Source organism: Pinus tabuliformis, chromosome 3_2 (genome assembly GCF_031772625.1).
Source record: "Pinus tabuliformis cultivar Carrire ecotype Pingquan chromosome 3_2, CPIR1, whole genome shotgun sequence".
Lineage (NCBI taxonomy): Eukaryota > Viridiplantae > Streptophyta > Pinopsida > Pinales > Pinaceae > Pinus > Pinus tabuliformis.
Window position 1 is genome coordinate 449,706,715 of NC_142302.1, and position 18,408 is coordinate 449,725,122.

General features: G+C 36.3%; 1 pseudogene; it reads left to right on the forward strand.

Annotated features, from left to right (window-relative positions):
- The first annotated feature begins 673 nt into the window (after window positions 1-673).
- LOC149181246 (luminal-binding protein-like) lies at window positions 674-17,973 on the forward strand (annotated as a pseudogene).
- Window positions 17,974-18,408: the final 435 nt, after the last annotated feature.

The following is an 18,408-nucleotide window of genomic DNA, read 5'->3' on the forward strand; positions in this document are numbered from 1 at the left end:
AAAGAAACATTGGCCAAGACAAGAAGCTAAAGGAGAGGATGGTCTCTCTTGGTATTTCAAAGAAGGTGATGTCCCATGGATTTTAAAGAAAGATGATATTTCTTTGGCAAAGGAAGTTATAATGAGTGTGAGGGTGCCTTCTTTATATGGTCTTCAATATGAAATTGCTTCACTATGGAAGACTGTTTGTCAGGGTTGAAATCACGTGACCATTTGAACCTTCTAAGAGTACGTATGTCAAAAACACGATTTTATTAATTATTATTTTTATTTTTTTGTGATGGGATATTTTATAATCAATTTTTGTATAATGTACTATTTACTATGCAATGCCATTATCCTCTGTTCATGCATGGGTGTGTGAACCATGAATATCCCTAAGACCTACATTGTGCCATATATAAATTATCTGCATTTGTATGTGGGATCACATTAAAGGAGATTCATATGGCTAGCATTCCATGGTGTCATCAAGAGATAATTGAGATTGTTTGTATATTTGAGAAGGAACTACCAATGAGTTTCATGGACTTACAGGTTCATCTTCTAATTCACCTAGTAAATGAGGTTGAACTAGTTGGGGTGGTTTCTTGTCATTGGATGTTATTCTTAAAGACTTACATGAAGAAATTTGAAAGGTTTTGTTTGACAAAGGGAAAAACCTAAGGGGTCTATGGCAGAGGGGTATATATCGTATGAGTCTTTCTATTATGCTAGTAAGTACATCAAGCATATTGACAATACACTAGGTGCAATGATTTGGGATGACAAAAGGAATGAAGACAAAAGAGAAGGGGAGCTTCTTGAAATTAATGGAAAGAGGCACATGATAAAGAGTAAGTGATTTATCATTTGTCAAATTTCTACATAATAAATATTCACAATAAACTTCATATTAATTCATATTTTGATGTCATACCTACTATATATGTTGGTTTGATTTCATCAGTGAATTCAGAAATTGAATCCATCTACAAATTCATTTTTTACAATATGGAAGCGACACTGTAGAAATTCCTTGTAGATTCAAAATGCTAATTGTAATTTACTAAAACAATAGACTTGAATCTACTTTACTCATTAGTGAAAACAATTAAATGATCATGAAATCAAGAAGCATACAAGAAAAATAATTCAATCAACACATTACATATTGATTTCCTGGGGAAATCCACAACTAAAACCCCCTTCTATCAGTATATTACTTTATTCATAAAATATGAGAAGATTACAATGCTTTACTCAAGTTCAAGCAACCTCTGCAATATCTCTATCTATCTCAAAACTTCCTAAACAATCATAGGCCATTACTTAACCAATTTTCAACTTGTCAAAGTCCTTATTGCTTGTGATGTTTCCTTGGGAATTAGCCCCTATTAATTAGGGAAATTCCTTAATTGGAATTGCGCAATCCTCATAGGCCTTCCTCTAACTTCATGTACCATATGTACAATTCAGATGATTATACCACTAATAGTACACTATCCCTGAACTCCAATATCAACTGGGTAACTCTCATATCTAACATGAATGCATTATTTATGAGTGAATCATTAGTTAACCGGTTGATCACTGCAAACAACACCACACTACTAGACCTCCCACTAGTTCCTCCAATAGTTGGAACTAGTTTAACTAACTTTAACTTAGTTAAACTGAATTAATTTATTAAAACTCAAAATAAACTCAACCAGGGATCACATAAAGTAGGAGACACTCCACGTGAATCAAGTTAGACCCTCAACTCGCATTAACTGAGCCAACTAAGTCAAATTAACTTAGTTAACTAATAAAAGTTTTCATGTGATGTGGAATTATAATTTTATTCCTAATTTAATTCAAGGACAAAATTAAATTAGGATTTTCTTGTTTCATTTTCAACACTCCCTCTCAAAAAGAAAGGGATTATCAGCTACCCCAATCCCGCCTCTATGAAACTTGAATTTGCATCTTGACATTGCCTTTGTCAAAATATCTTCATCATGTTACTCTATAGGAATGTACTCCAACAACATGATTCTCCTTTACACACAATCTCATAGATGGTGATATCAGATGTCGATATGCTTGGACCAATCATGAAAAACTAGATTCTTAGAGAGTTTGATACAACTCTGATTGTCATAGTAAATCGTTGTAGGATCTATCTGTTGACCAAATAACCCAACAAGGATTTTCCTCACCTAGACAAATTAACAAAATTCTTGACTAGAAGCCATGTACTCTTCTTATGCTGAACTGTGTGCAACTAATCTCTGCTTCCTGTTGTACCAATAAATTGTTGCTAACCTAATACTAAAGATTCCCCCCATTGTGCTCTTCCTGTTGGATGGATTCCATACCTATTCTATATCTATCAAGCCTTGAATTTTCACTCCCTTTGTCCACTTGTACCAAAGACCAAACTGAGTGGTGCCTCCGAGGTATCTCAACACATGTTTAGCTACATTCCAATAGAGTTTGGTTGGATTAACCATTGTTTGACTAAGTTGGTTAACTACAAAAAATATGTTCGGTCGTGTATTCACCAAATACATAAGTGAACCCACAAGCTTCCTATAAATAGTATCCTCCACTACTTCACCTTAGGTAGCATATTCCTTCCTCCAGTTCCCTATGCAAGGAGTCTCCATGGGTTTGTTTTTCTCCATTTGGAACTTCTTCGGTATCTCGTTGGCATACTTGCCTTGAGAGACAAACAATTCCTCATCTCCTTGCCATACTTCCATACCAAGGAAATAATGCGTGAGCCCCAGGTCCTTCATCTTGAATTCTCTTGCAAGGTCCTCTTTGCAAGATTTTACCATCTTCTTATCACCTATTAGAATTAAATCATTGACATATAATAGTATAATCAACAATTTACCTTCAACCAAAATATGTTAAAGGTTTTTATCTGGTTCAATTTTGGTGAAGCCCAATTCGGTGAAATAATTGTCAATCCTAGTGTACCAAGCACAAGGTGCTTGTTTCAATCCTAGCACTCGCTTGAGTCTTCACACATGCAACTCTCTGTTGATGGTCTCAAATACTTCTCGCTGCTCAATTTACACCTCTTCCTCAATTACTCCATTGAGGAATGTTGTCTTCACATACATCTGATGTATCTTCCATCCCATCTATGATGAAAGTGCTAGAATATATCTAATTGAAGTGTACCTTTATATTGGAGTAAAGGTCTCCTCATAATCAATTCCTTCCACCTAAGAGAACCTTCTAGCCACAAATCTAGACTTGTGTTTCTCTACACTCCCATCTGCTGCTTGCTTTACGTTATAAATCCATATGGAACTCACCATTGACTTTTACACTGGTCTTGGGACCACTTCCCAAACACTGTTTATGATAATGGAGTCATAGTCCTCTACCATGGAATCAACCCATATTGTTTTCTACACCGCTTCCTCGAATGAGGATGGCTCAATCTCTACACTCTTTCTCATCAAATCCATGTAGCCAGTGTATCGATATAGTGACCTCCTCTGCTTGCGCTGTAATGTGGGTGCTCCCACATTCTCTCTAGCATTATGCATCAATATTTCAGCCTCTCTAGTGTGCTTCCTTCCATCTTTGGAAGTCTCTACATGAGTGGGTGCTTCCACTCTCTACTCCTCTGCATGTGGTTACTCCACATCATCCTGAGGTTCTTCCTTTGGAAATAAAATCTCCTCTTATCCATGCAACTGAAGCTCCCTCTCAAGGGAACATCTCATGGCCTTCTCTTCATCAAACTTCACATCTATACGAACCATTGTCATCCTGTGAAATGGCAGGTACACCCGATAGTTGTGAGGTGTATCAGTGTACGCCACAAATATGCTCAACTCAATTGTTGGTTCTAGCTTTTTCCTTGCATCCTTGGTAACATGACAGTAAAATGATGAACCAAAGATCCTTAAGTCTTCCGCATATGGTTTCTTACATGAAAAAGCTTCTTCTAGTGTACTCATCTTGAGAATCCGATGAGGAATTCTATTCTACACATATAAAACCATGTTGCATTCTTCATCCCACAAGTGCAATGGTATGCCCTAATCATGTCTCATCTCCTGTGAAAATCCCAGAATAATTCTATTCTTTCTTTCAGCCACTCCATTTTGTTGTCGGTTATGGGGTGTTATTAACTCCCATCAAATTCCTTCTGATACACAAAAGTGATTGAATTCATTTGACACATATTCTCCACTATTATTTCTCCTGAGAACCTTCACTTTTTTTTCATTGTCTTTCTCAACAGGTGCTTTAAATTCAAAAAATTTAGAGAACGTCTAATCTTTATTCTGCATGAAGAAAATCCAACACTTATGTGAGATATCATCTATAAATATTACATAATACCTATGCTTGGTTGTGGAGGCTGTCAAGAACGGTCCACACACATCTGAGTGAACTCTTTCAAGGATTTCTTGCGCTCGAATTCCTTTATCATGAAAGGTGGTTTTGGTGTACTTCCCCAATGTACACCCTTTGCATGTATATGTATGCTCTAGTGCACCCTTGGGAAGTCCTGTAGAAATATACTGCATGATATTCAAATATCCATGGTGCAAGTGACCCAATATTTTATGCCACAACTCACCGATGTCTCAACTCTGCACCTTCTCTTCTTTTGTGCTCAGAGTAGCACACTCTTCTACATCCAATTTGTAGAGGTTCTTCATCCAAAACCCGATCCACTTCACTTGTACTGAGGATATGTGATGAAGGGAAGCCTTTCCTTTGTTAAATATCACATTGTAGCCATGGTCCTTAAACATAGAAAATGAAACCAAATTCTTCTTCAGACCTAGAATATACATGAAATCTTTTAATGTGAGAGGAGAACCAAACTCCCTCTTAAAAGTAACAGTATCGATTATGTTCATACTATACCTTTCATCTCCCATTTCAATGTGAATCTAGACGTACTTCTCCTCCAAGTCACTGAATAATTCTTTGTTTCTAGTTATATGGAATGAGGCTCCACTACCCAGATACCACACACTACCCATCACCTATGTCACCATGGAAGCAGTGAGGGTGAAATCCAACTCGAATTTTGAAACAAGAGCTTCACCTACCACCCCTCCAGAGGGCTTCTTGTCGTCCTTCTTTTGTAGACACTTTGTGGCATAATGTCCTAGCTCATGACAATGAAAAAATTTAATCTTAGACAAGTCCTTCTTCTTGCTGCCCTGACTAGAATCCGATTTGGAATGGGATGAATTCCCTTTCCCATTCTTCACCTTTCTAGCTAAGTTACAGTTCTCCTCATCATCATGCTTGGATGAGGATCCATCTCTGGTGTTTCACTGAATCTCTTCTTGCACCAATTCAGACCACAAACACTCCCACTTTGGTAGCTTCTCTCTCCCATTTACCAAATTTTGGTAGCTATGCCAACTCTTGGGAAGGCCTAGAAATGCTAGGATGATCATATCATCTTCAGAAACTGTAACATCAAAACTTCCAATCTTATCCCGAAATTGGGTGAACTTGGTCAAGTACTTTGGTATTGTGTCGCCCTTCTCCATCTTGATTTTTCTAAGCTTGTCCTTTAGTGCTAGCTTTTTGTGGTCACTGTTGTTTTGAAACAGGTCTATCAAGGACTTCCACATTGCATATGGAGTCTCCTTACCATGGAGGTTCGAGACAATATGATCTCAAACTCTTTCTAGGATAATCCTTCTCACCTTTGCAACACATTTTCTCCACTCTTCCAAATCGTAAGCATCAGCTGTTGGAGGCTTAGGAATATCTTTGTCTATGAATTTCTTAAGCCCGTCGTCTTCCAATAGTGCCTCAATCCTATCCTTCCAATAAATATAGTTAGAAAAACCCACAAGTTCATATTCAAGTCTGAATCTGTAGAACAACATCCTATTGGATTTGAAGTATGATACTGCAAATTTGATTTCACCTGCAAAAGAGAAACTCGTATTCTCCTCTTTTAGAGTGATTTTTGCTCTGATACCATGTAGAAATTCCTTGTAGATTCAAATTCTAATTATAATTTACTAAAACAATAGACTTTAATATACTCTACTCATCAGCAAAAACAATTAAACAATTCTGAAATCACGAAGCATACACAAGAAAGAATTCAATCAACACATTACACAATGATTTCCCAGGGAAAGCCACAACTAAAAACCCCTTATATCTTTATATTACATTACTTAGAAAATATGAGAAGATTACAATGCTTTGCTCAAGCCCGAGCAACCTCTGCACTATATCTTTCTCACAACTTCCTAGATAAGCTTAGGCCAATACTTAACCAATTTTCTGCTTGCCCAAGTCCTTATTTCCTTGTGTTGTTTCCTTGGGAATTATCCCCTATTAATTATGGAAATTCCTCAATTGGAATTGCGCAATCCTCATAGGCCTTCCTCTGATTGCATGCACCACCTGTACAATTCGGATGATTATACAATTGATAGTACACTGTCCTTGAACTCTAATATCAACTAGGTAACTCTCAAATCTGAAATGCATGACTTATTTATGTGTGAATCATCAGTTAATTGGTTGATCACTGCAGGAAACACCACACTAATAGACCTACCACTAGTTCCTCCAACAATTGGAACTAGTTTAATTGACTTTACCTTAGTTAAATAGAATTAATTAATTACAACTCAAAACAAACTCAACCAGGGATCCTATAAAGTAGGAGGCACTCTACATGACTCAAGTTAGACCCTCAACTCGAATTAACTCAGCCAACTAGTCCAAATTAACTTATTTAACTAATACAAGTTGTCATGTGATGTGGAATTACAATTTTATTCCTAATTTAAGGACAAAATTAAATTAGGATTTTCTTATTTCATTTTCAACGGACACAACCATGGGTTGCATTGTATGAGCGAAAGAGGAGGAAATGGGACAGTGAAAGGAAAGGATTCAAATGTTTGAATGGTAGAAGTATGCCTTATCCTAATAATTTAAAAGAAAATATGGTGATGGAATTCCCTAATAGTTGGGTAGCTGATTAAGTCAAAGAGAAATATGGTGCATCTGGTCGTTACCCACATGTTGAAGATGATGCGCTAAACATAGGGATTGAGTGCAACAACTCAAAAATTATAGTATTTTTCTGTACATTCTTAACTTCATACTACACCTTTGAATTGTAATATCTATATATATTTATATTTTTAATTATGTTAGGGTTATTAGACACATAACACTATGATTTTTTCACTTTTTATAGGTGCATTTGTGTTGAAAATGCAGCAAGAAATTCTCAATTTGATTTTGCCTTGATTAAATTGAGAAAATTCGAATTTCCACATTAGCAGACAACTTGGATGATGTTAACTTGTGAGACATGGCTTGTGTCACCCAATTTACTTAGTAAATTCGAGTTGGAGGAGTTATAGTTCAGTTCTGCTTGTGTGATTGCTAATTTGTAGCAATCCAATTTAGTTATCTCAGATTATTTTTAGTTAAACTAGTTCCAACTTTTGGAGGAACTAGTGGAAGGTTAGTTAAGTAGTGGGACTTCAGTCAAACTCAGTGATCATCCAATTGATTAATCAATCAACCCAAAATAGATAGTGCGTGCAGAGAATTCAAGTTACCTAGTTGAGGTGGAGATTTCAAGGCAGCGTAACATTAGTTGTAGACTAGTCTTGAGTGTACAGGTGTTGAATGTAGTCAGATGATCAACCTAACGAATTGCACAATTCAATTAGAGGAATTTCCTAAATAGTAGGGGCTAATTCCTCAAGGAAAATGCAAGGAAATAGGAGCTCAAGCTGAGGAAAATTTGACTAAGTCTGGGTCAGAGGCCTTCAATGAGCAGAGAGATAGGTTGTGCACTTGCAGGGTTAGCTCAGTTGAGAAAATAAATTGTAATGCATCTTTATTAATTTGATTAATGTAAGCAGACATTGGGTTTTTAGTAGATTTCTTTCCCCAGATATAATCACTTGTTGCATGTGTGTTATTTCTTCTTGCATGTCTGGGATTTTTTTTCTAAATTGTGAATTAATGTCCACAGAGTAGTAGTGTAGGTTTGTGTCTTGTGATTTTGAATAAAATTTCATGAGCATTTGAAAATATATATCCTAATTTCTACATGTTATCAGAGTTGGATTCACATTAGAGTAGAAAATTTGAAGTTGTTTCTCAGAGGTTTGAGTTTCATGAAGATTAGTGTAGCAGGATTTCTTTAGAGTTGAGAAGATGGCCTTCAATGGACTAAGGCTAGAGTATGCATTGGAAGGCACCTCTATTTTTTTTACATGGAAGGACCACATGGAGGTAGTATTGGATGACAATGGATTTCTAGAATATTTCAAGACAGATGTTGCAAAAACACAAGCATTTGATGCCCAAAACCTTTCTCATTGGAATAAATATGTATCCAACGCGAGGGGAATAATCATGGAGGGAGTATGGGATCATATTTTCTCGAATATCCATGGAAATGAAACTTCATTCATGATGTGGAAAGCACTAAAAAAATTGTTTGCGAATAATAGTGACCAAAAAAAGCTGGCACTCAAGGATAAAGTTTGAAGTATCAAGATGCAGGAAAATGACACAATTCCATAGTATTTGAGAAAGTTTACATAGCGTTGTGATGAACTTGGTGGGGTTGATGTTAATTTCCCCGAGGAAGACCTGTTAACCATAGCCCTTATGGGTATTCCCAAGAGTTGGCATAACTACTAAGATTCATTGAATGGGAGGGAGAAACTACCAAGTTGGGAGCGCTTATGGCCCAATTTGGTACAAGAGGAAATAAGGTGGAATACCAGAGATGTGAATTCACCCAAGGGTGAGGATGAAGACAACTTTGAATTGGATGGAAAGGAAAAGGAGGGAAAAGGGAATAAGTCCCAATCCAAACCAGAATTTAGTCAAGGGGGTAAGAAGAAATATTTGTCAAAAATTAAATTCTTCCATTGTGATGAATTCGGGCACTATGCCATGAAATGTCTACACAAGAAGACAAGCAAGAAGAACTCAGGAGGAGTAGCAGGTAAAGCTTTGGCTTCACAATTTGAGCTTGACTTTACCCTCAATTCATGCATGGCTAGCATAATGATGGGGAGTGTATGACACTTGGACTGAGGTGCATCATTCCACATGATAGGCAATAGATATTTTTTGATTGACCTAGAGGAGAAAGATTTGCAGATTCACGTTGAGATGGGGGACAACAAAAGGTATTGATAACTATCACCTCATGTTTGGAACACTAGGATCGATAACTATCTCATCGGTTTCGGCTTCACCAAAAGTGAAGTGGATGCAAACCTCTATCATATATTGATAGAAGGTAAATTTTTGATTATTGTCTTATATGTTGATGACTTGATTTTAACTAGTGATGAGCAGTTGAACAGATATTGCAAGGATGACCTTAAAAGAAAGTTTGAAATGAAGGACATGGGTCTCATACACTACTTCCTCAGATTGGAAGTATGGAAAAGTGATGGGGAACTATTTGTATCATAGGGAAAGTATGCCAACAAGATACTTCATAGGTTCTGCATGGACAATTGCAAACCCATGGAGACACCTCTAGCGACCAACTGGAGGAAAGATGATGTCGCTTTAGGTGAGGAAGTGGATGCTACTATTTACTAAAAGTTGGTGGGTTCACTAATGTATCTTATGAACACACCATCAAATATGTGCTATGCAATCAACCAGCTGATCCAAGCTATGGTTAGACCAACCAAATTATTTTGGAGGGCAACTAAGCATGTTCTATGGTACTTCAGAGGTACTACCTAATTTGGACTATGGTACAAAAAGATAGAGGTAGTGAAGTTGTGTGGCTTCATAGATGTAGATTTTGTGGGGAGTTCATTAGATTGAAAGAGTACATTAGGTGGCATTTTCAGTGTTGGGTCCATAGTGGTTTCTTGGTACAATAGGAAGCACACATCTGTGGCACTCAACTTAGTAGAAGCATAATACATTCTTGTCAGTCAAGCAACATGTGAGGCAATCTGAATGAGAAAGATACTTGTTGGATTGTTTGGTTAGATGATGGATCCAATTTTTATCTACTGTGATAATTAAAGTTGCATCAAGCTTTCTAAAAATCTTGTTTTTCACGATCGATGCAAGCATATAGATATATGGTATCACCATTTACAGGATTGTGTGCAAAGGCAAATAATGCTGTTGTAGTACATTCCGACATAGGAACAAGATACTAAAATTTTGATAAAGGCCTTGTCAAGAGGGAAGTTTGAGTGCCACAGGTGTAGGATAGGGGTGGTTGATAATCCATTTTTCGCTGAGAGAGAGTGTTGAAAAATGCAGCAAACAATTCTCAATTTGATTTTGACTTGATTAAATTAATAAAATTCGAATTTCCACATCAATGGACAACTTGGATGATGTTAGCTTGTGTGATATGGCTTATTTCACCCAATTTACTTAGGAAATTTGAGTTGGAGGAGTTAGAATTCATTTTTGCATGTGTTATTGTTAATTTGTAGGAATCAAGGTCAATTATCTTAGGTTTTTTTTTCAGTTAAACTAGTTCCAACTTTTGGAGCAACTAGTGGAAGGTCGGTTAAGAAGTGGGACTTCAATCAAACTCAATGACCATCTAGTTAACTTATCAACCAGCCAAAACTAACTAGTGCGTGTAGATTATTCAAGTTACCCAGTTGAGGTGGAGATTCAAAGGCAATGTAATATCAATGGTAGACTAGTCTTGAGTGTACAGGTGTTTCATGCAGTCAAATGATCAACCTAAGGAATTGCATAATTCAATTAGAGGAATTTCCTAAATAATAGGGGATAATCCCTAAAGGAGCAATGCAAGGAAATAAGAGCTAAAGAAGAGGTAAAATTTTACTAATTCTGGGTCATAAGCCTTTATTGAGAAGAGAGATAGGTTGTGCACTTGCAGGGCGAGCTCAGTTGAGTAAAACAATTGTAATAAATCTCTATTCTTTTTATTAATGAAATTCATGGGGGCTTGACTAGGGGAGAAATACCATACCACATGCATTCATATTGGGGGATATATATTGAGGAAAAAATGACATAATATATTGTGCATATATTAGGGAGTAAAGGGTTTTCATATTCGAACGTATAAAAATGGAGCTCAAATTTAATGAAAAATATAAAGGGGCATAAAAAATGTTAATGAAGAAATGGATACCTACAATATCTAGTGAAACTAGGGGTTTTTTAAATTGGGAAGATTTATTGGGTTCGTATTGGTAGGGGTTTAAATAATGTGATTTTTAGAGGTATTTTCCAATATGTAGTCAAATTAGGGGTATTGTTTAGTATGTCATGAACACATGTGATATTTTAGAGGTTAATTGAGTGAAGCAACCATGATGAAAGTAGGAATTGGGGTTTTTAGCAGAGTTCTTTCCCTAGAAAAAAATACTTGTTGCATGCATGTTATTTATTCTTTCATGTTTGAGATTTTTGTTCTAAATTGTGAATAAATGTCCACAGAGCAATAGTATAGGTTTGTGTCTTGTGTTTTTGATTAAAAATTCATGAGTAGTTGAAAATATACAATGTAGTTTATACAATTTGTTACCCTCTATGTGGGCATATGGGCATCATTTTCACACGGATGATGTTGATGATGGATGAGTGACACATGACTATGGAGTGGAAGTCGAGCTTGAAAAATCTAGTCATGTTAGCCACCGTGATCAAAACTGAATGCAGGGGACATTAGGTTATGTTGGAAAGATACAATAGATCATTCAATTGGACTTATCTTCATTCCAATGTGTTATTTTTAGGTGCAAGTGGTGGGACACCTTTGATAAGAATAATGTAAAGGAAGATCACAATAGTGGGATGATATCTATCAACTCTAGCAAGAGGTGGCATGAAATCAGGGAAACTTATGTTTTCCCAAAACACTGCAACTAGGTGTTTTTTAACCTAGATGTGTTGGATAGGGATTGGTGGTTCATGTTAAGACATGACCCTAGATCAAAACATATTTTTGAGAAAAATATTGTTAGCATGCCAAGTGAGGAATATAATCAGGGTGATGACAATGAAGAGTGATATGTACTTGTGTTATTTCATCATTTATATTATTGTTGTTTGTTTTTCTTTCTTTATTTCACTAATTATATTAATTTTTTTTATTCCTATTGTTGGAATTTTATATAATTGGTAAGATTCAAAAATGTTTTTACACATTTTTTTTGTACTGGAAACATTTTGACACTTAAAGCTAAGTATTTGCGATTGTGTGCAATATCTACGCTAATAAGGATTCAAGGTCACAATCCTTCTCAAATAGGAAAATGAGAAGAATATAACCAAAATGAGAAAATAGTGAATTTAAAACAACATTGAAGATTTATTTTCGATTTATATACTTATTGGTTTATTAATCAGTTCACATGTTTTTTCTTCTTTTTTAGTTCAAAATCAATATAAATCATGTAGTGATAACTCTGAGGACTTTAACAATGAAAAAATTGTGTATTAATATGTAAGATTAATTTTTTGACATGACAGATAAAGTCATGTTTAATATATTTAAATTAGAGTTCTTGCAACATTATGTAAATTAAAAGGAGGTCTTATGCATGTATAAAATGTTGATTATATCTTTTTATGGACCATAAGAGAAACAAATGGGCTTACATGGATGAATGAGAGGTTTTAATTTTTACTTCATGGATAATGGAACAATTTTGACTTTTCTTTTTAAAGGTAATTATAAATAAAAGTTGAATTAATAAATATTTTATAGCTAAGAATTAAATGATAAATAACGTGATGGTGATTAAGAGGTATTTATTTGACTTTCTAATAGACTTGGTGATGCATTTTTCTTTCCTATTTTGATTGTGTAAAATAAATGTCTATTTTTATGTATTCGTAAGTAAATTATTTAAAGTAGACATGTCTTTTTCATTGTGAACATGATGTAATATTAGCCAGGGGAAATGTGAAAACATAAATTTTAGTGACTATCTTGTGATAAGTACGTGGAAAAAATAATATTTATTGAGTTATTCATTAAGAAATAATCAAATATATTATTTGTCAAAAGTAAATCTAATATAGTCTGCTTTTTGTATTATTTAACTCATATTTATTATTAAAAAGAGTTCAATTTAAACCAATACAATAACAAACAAAGAACCAAAATAACACTAAAATATTTAGGCTGATAGGCCTTCCTATGCATCAACAATTGTCAACACTTTTACCCTGCTCCATTGGATCAAGTGAGACAGTTTCAACCGTTGATTTGAAGTGTCATCTGGCAAGCATGCACGACACTTTGACTGCTTTTTCCAAATATCCGTTGAGTTGCCTTCTTTTCTGCTATGCATTGAACCTGGCCCTGTTATGCAAAAACTCTGATCAGATTGCCATTTATTGTTGCAGGTAGGTCGTTCTTTCCCCTCATTTTGGTTTAAATTCTACTTCTTTGTTTGGAAAACCCTGAGAATGAAGATGAAAATTGGAATTTGGAAAACCCTAAGCCAGTGCTAATTTCTCATTCGGCTCCTCTGTTAAGCGACCCACTGCCCAAGCCCGCAGCGACCAATGGGCAGCCATTTGAGATCAATCTATGGAAGTGGTGTTCCGTGGCGGCCCCCCTGGGCTTTGGATCTAAAAAGATCTTATCAAGTCGAGATGAGAGGGCCTGCGACTTTATAAAAATGACAGTTTTCATCCATCTAGTATTCTGCTGTAAATAATTGTTTGAATTGTGCATATGGATCGAGTAATATCCAATATTAGAGATTGTTGTGATCGGATATTTACAACCAGGAGCTTGATGATTGCATCAATTTTGCTTTGTTAATAGTCAGTTTCTGTAAAATTCCTTTATTGTAGGGCTGGCATCGTTTGTCAGACGCCCCAAGCACCCACGCCACCTGCAGATTTTCTGGTATTTGTAATTTCAAAGGCCCAGATAGTTTGAGGGTTTAATATGGTTTTCTTGGTGCATATGTTTCAGAGGCACACTATTCAATCATTGCCCTGCACTAGCTGTAAGAATTTGCATATCAACAGTTCGATCTTTTCATTAAGCAACCAATGAACTTAATTTCGTGTTACGATTTTGTCTTGAATGTGTTTTGGCTCTTCTGTATGGCTGTCGCAGTCACTACTTCGTTTGTGAAAACTGAATATTTATTTATTGCGATGTGCCAGTACCAGTAGACGTGATCTGTGAGAATTAAAGTTTACAAGAGAAATGCCGCCAGTTGAGAGAAATCTTATTCATGGCTGCAAGTTGGTTCACAAAATCCAACCCAGATCTGGCCCGCTGCACAGTGGATCAATATCGGTGGCAGTATTCGGTAGGATTACGATAAAAAGATAAATTTAATTTTTAATGAATTAAAGATGAAATTTTGTTTTCTGGGATAAAGACAAATTAAATGTAAAATTTATGTTCGGCCATTTTTAAGCACGCTGATGTCACAATTTCGCCATGATTACAATTTCTGGCTGGATTTTAGTGAAAAATTCTTCAAGGAATTCGATGGTGTAATGTTTGAATAATTTTTTAATGGAGTGTTTGAATAGATTTTTAATGATGACTTTAGTATTATTAATAATTTCGTTATGATTATAATTTTTGGTTGGATTTTAGTGAAATTTTTTTCAAGAAATTCGATGGTGGAATGTTTAAATAATTTTTTTAATGACATTTAACATCATCAATAATTTCTGGGATACCCAAAATGAGGAAGCTTTATAGGAGTATTAAGTATTTTCAAATATTTCTATCAGATTTTATCAAAATCTTATTCTAATTTTTATTTTTTTCTCTGGCAAAAAAAACATCAAACTCTACTAAGTGCTAAGTATGATGAACTTATGCTAATTATAAATTTCGGAATATTTTAAAATTTAATAATAAGGAATGCCACAAGATTTAAACCCAAAATCTTCAGTTCTGTAAGACTTCATTCCACTGCCATCGCCACTTGAACTACTGTAAGACTTTATTCCACTGTCATCGCCACTTGAACTATTCCAGACAGACTTGACAACTTTTTTTATTGCCTTAAAAAAATAAATATATTTATACATTTAAAACATATTATTTAAAAAAAAAGCATTATTGTTCGCTAGATCTTGAATGTGAAGTTACAGATTAAATTCAAAGTATATAATCTTGCCAAACTTATAAAAAAAATCATAATTAGGCCGATAGGCCTTCCTATGCATCAACAATCGTCAACACTTTTACCCTGCTCTATTCGATCAAGTGAGACACTTTCAACCGTTGATTTGAAGTGTCATCGGGCAAGCATGCACTGCACTCTGACTGCTTTTTCCAAATATCGGTTGAGTTGCCTTCTTTTCTGCTGTGCATTAAACTTGGCCCTGTTATGCAAAAACTCTGATCAGATTGCCATTTATCGTTGCAGGTACGCCGTTCTTTCCCCTTATTTTGGTTTAAATTCTGCTTCTTTGTTTTGAGAAATCGGAGTCATTTCCCCTGTTTATTGCTACATTTTGAGTTTTTCAAGGCATTCTGGTTTCCTCTAAAAATAAGGTTTCATTAAATTTATGCTTTCTAGTAGTGATTTTTGAGATGTTGGGGTAAGGATTTGGTAGATTAAGACATGCAAACAAATGTGCTTTGTTTGATCTTTTCTGATCTATTTGCAATTTTTTCAAAGGTTTTCAAACACATTGAGCTTGCTTTCGTTGTGTAGAAATATTATCCTTCAGATCCCTATATTGTCTTCTAGGTTTTAAGTTACTTTTTAGAAAAGGCGTTTTTGTAAGCATGTATGAATACCAGCTACGCCTTGTAGATCTCATGGTTGACTGTTAAGTTTTCTTGCTTCTTTTGATGGAATATTGCACTGCATTTTAAGTTTTTGGTAGACATTATTCTATGGTGTTGTAGTTTTACAGCATCAACATTTTTTCGACATCGTCTGAATGCATTAAAATTGGAAGGAGTCATCTCTTTGCTTCTATTACAGGAAGCCCTTTTTATTTTTTCCAATTATAAATAAGATCGAGTCGAATATGACAACATTGTCTTGATGTAGATGGCCTACTAGAAGAATGATTGCTAGGTTTTTGAAATGTTTCCTCGTTATTCATGTTGTGCTCTCTACTTACACCAAGTTTTATAATTTATTCGGTTTAAAAAATATCTACTAATAACATATATGCCAGAAATTTGACCACGATAAACCTGCAATCAGTTAAAATATATATGCTAGAAACTTGACCATATAGGCATCCTTTCCATGGTAACATATAGGCATTTTCTGATACTCTTCATGGGGAATTTAATTTTTCTCAGGATGCCTTCTTGCATCTTCGATTGCGAAGGAAGAAGCTGCGAAATTGGGAACGATGATTGGTATAGACCTGAGAACTACTTACTCCTATGTTGGGGTTTACAAGAATGGTCATGTGGAGATTATTGCCAATGACCAAGGTAACCGTATTACCCCATTATGGGTGGCATTCACAGAAAATGAGAGGTTGATTGGAGAGGCTGCCAAAAACTAGGCCACAGTCAATGCCGAACGAACCATCTTTGATGTCAAGAGACTCATGGGGAGAAAGTAAGTACTCTGATCTCTGATTTTCCCATTCATTAGACAATTATATTTATTGCAAGTCCAATTCTCACCTTGATATTGAACCCACAAGGGTGCCAGTCATGAAATTGGCATGTTAAGTCAGGGGTCGAGCAACATTCTAGTTGGGGTCAGATTAGGATTTGATTTCTACCCTGTCCAAACTTCAAGAAAATGATTTAAAACTTTTACTTGATGAGCACAATTAAATGAAAACATTTGTTTTATATAGGTTTAAAGACAAAGAAGTTCAGAAGGATATGAAACTGGTACCATACAAGATTGTGAACAAAGATGGGAAACCTTATATTCAAGTTCAGGTACGAGATGGAGAGACAAAGGTATTTAGCCCTGAGGAAATCAGTGCTATGATTTTGACTAGGCAAGACTATAAAGGATGTTGTGGTGACTGTCCCTGGTATGCTTTCTTTTCAACCTTTTTTTTTATGAGGTTGTGGGTAACCAATTGTTGACTGCATTGTGACTATTAACTTGTGGGCTTGCATAGCTTATTTTACTAATGCACAGTGCCAAGCAACGAAGGATGCTGGTGTTATTGTTGGCTTGAATGTAGCTCGTATAATCAACGAACCCACAACTGCAGCAATAGCTTATGGCTTGGACAAGAAGGGTGGAGAGAAAAATATTGTTGTTTTTGATCTTGGTGGTGGCACGTTTGATGTCAGCGTTCTGACTATTGACAATGGAGTTTTTGAGGTTTTGGCTACAAACGGTGATACCCATCTTGGAGGTAATCTGTCTGAACTTTGTTTGGCAGTTTTACATTATGAATTTGAATACTGGTTATCATTGACTTTTTTGGTTGGCTTTCGAGCTTTGAACTTACCGGGATGTACACTAATATGCATGTGAGGACTTTGACCAAAGGATAATGGAAAAGTTCATCAAATTGATCAAGAAAAAGCATGGAAAGGATATTAGTAAGGATAGCAGAAATGTCCCGGATCTGGGTGTCTGAATGTTGTACGGGTACGTGGGAAGCAGCATGGGTGGGCGCGTGGCTCATCTCCACCGCCTCTTGGCCTCTCACGGTACCGATCTTTAATTCCCCTGAGATCAAATTCAATGCTGCTTTATTGCAGCCTATCCCTCCTCTCCGGCCCGTCCATTACCTGATCATGTTGCCCTCAATCTGTCTCATTCGTGCTCCAGTCCCTCCTTTGCAGCTGCAGAGAACCGTTCTCGCACCATCACGGGGACTCTCTGGGCTCCAGTTCGATGGGTGGATTCATGGTTAATGCCTCAAGCTTCTCACTGCCATACCTGCAAATCCGCTAGCTACTTGATGTCTGCTCTCCCTTTCGCCCATCTGGGTGTTAAAGCCAAGCTTGTTCTAATCTTTTTCTGCCTCCATAGTTTAGCAAGCCGCCAAGATCTCCCTGCTCTTCCGGTTATGCTGAAACTCCGCTAGAGGATGAGCTACAGGAGAGGTAGCTCTAGGGGGAAAATGGGCCGACAGGCCTCCTCCTCCACAACGGACTCGTCAACTTTTGGTTCGGACATCAGTATGGGCCGGTATCTAGTTACAAGGAGTGGGCGGGGAAGGGGTAGAGGTCTGCACAATTTGGCAGCAAGCTCTTACAATTCTGCGACTAATTTTGATAGGCTTCAATTCCCCTGCACTCATGGCAATTTCTCCTTCATGGCTTCTGTCACCATAGAGCTGAGCGAGATTAATGCTGGTCAGGAAGTTGTTTCCCCTGGAGTGACTACAAAAAGGCTTATGGCAGACAGACATGGCCCTGTTCAGATGAACTACGAGCAGAGCAAGGCCTCAGGCTCGGGCAAGGGCATGGAATCCCAGATCATGAATGATAAGGTGAGCCTGAGGGTCCCACGTGGTGGT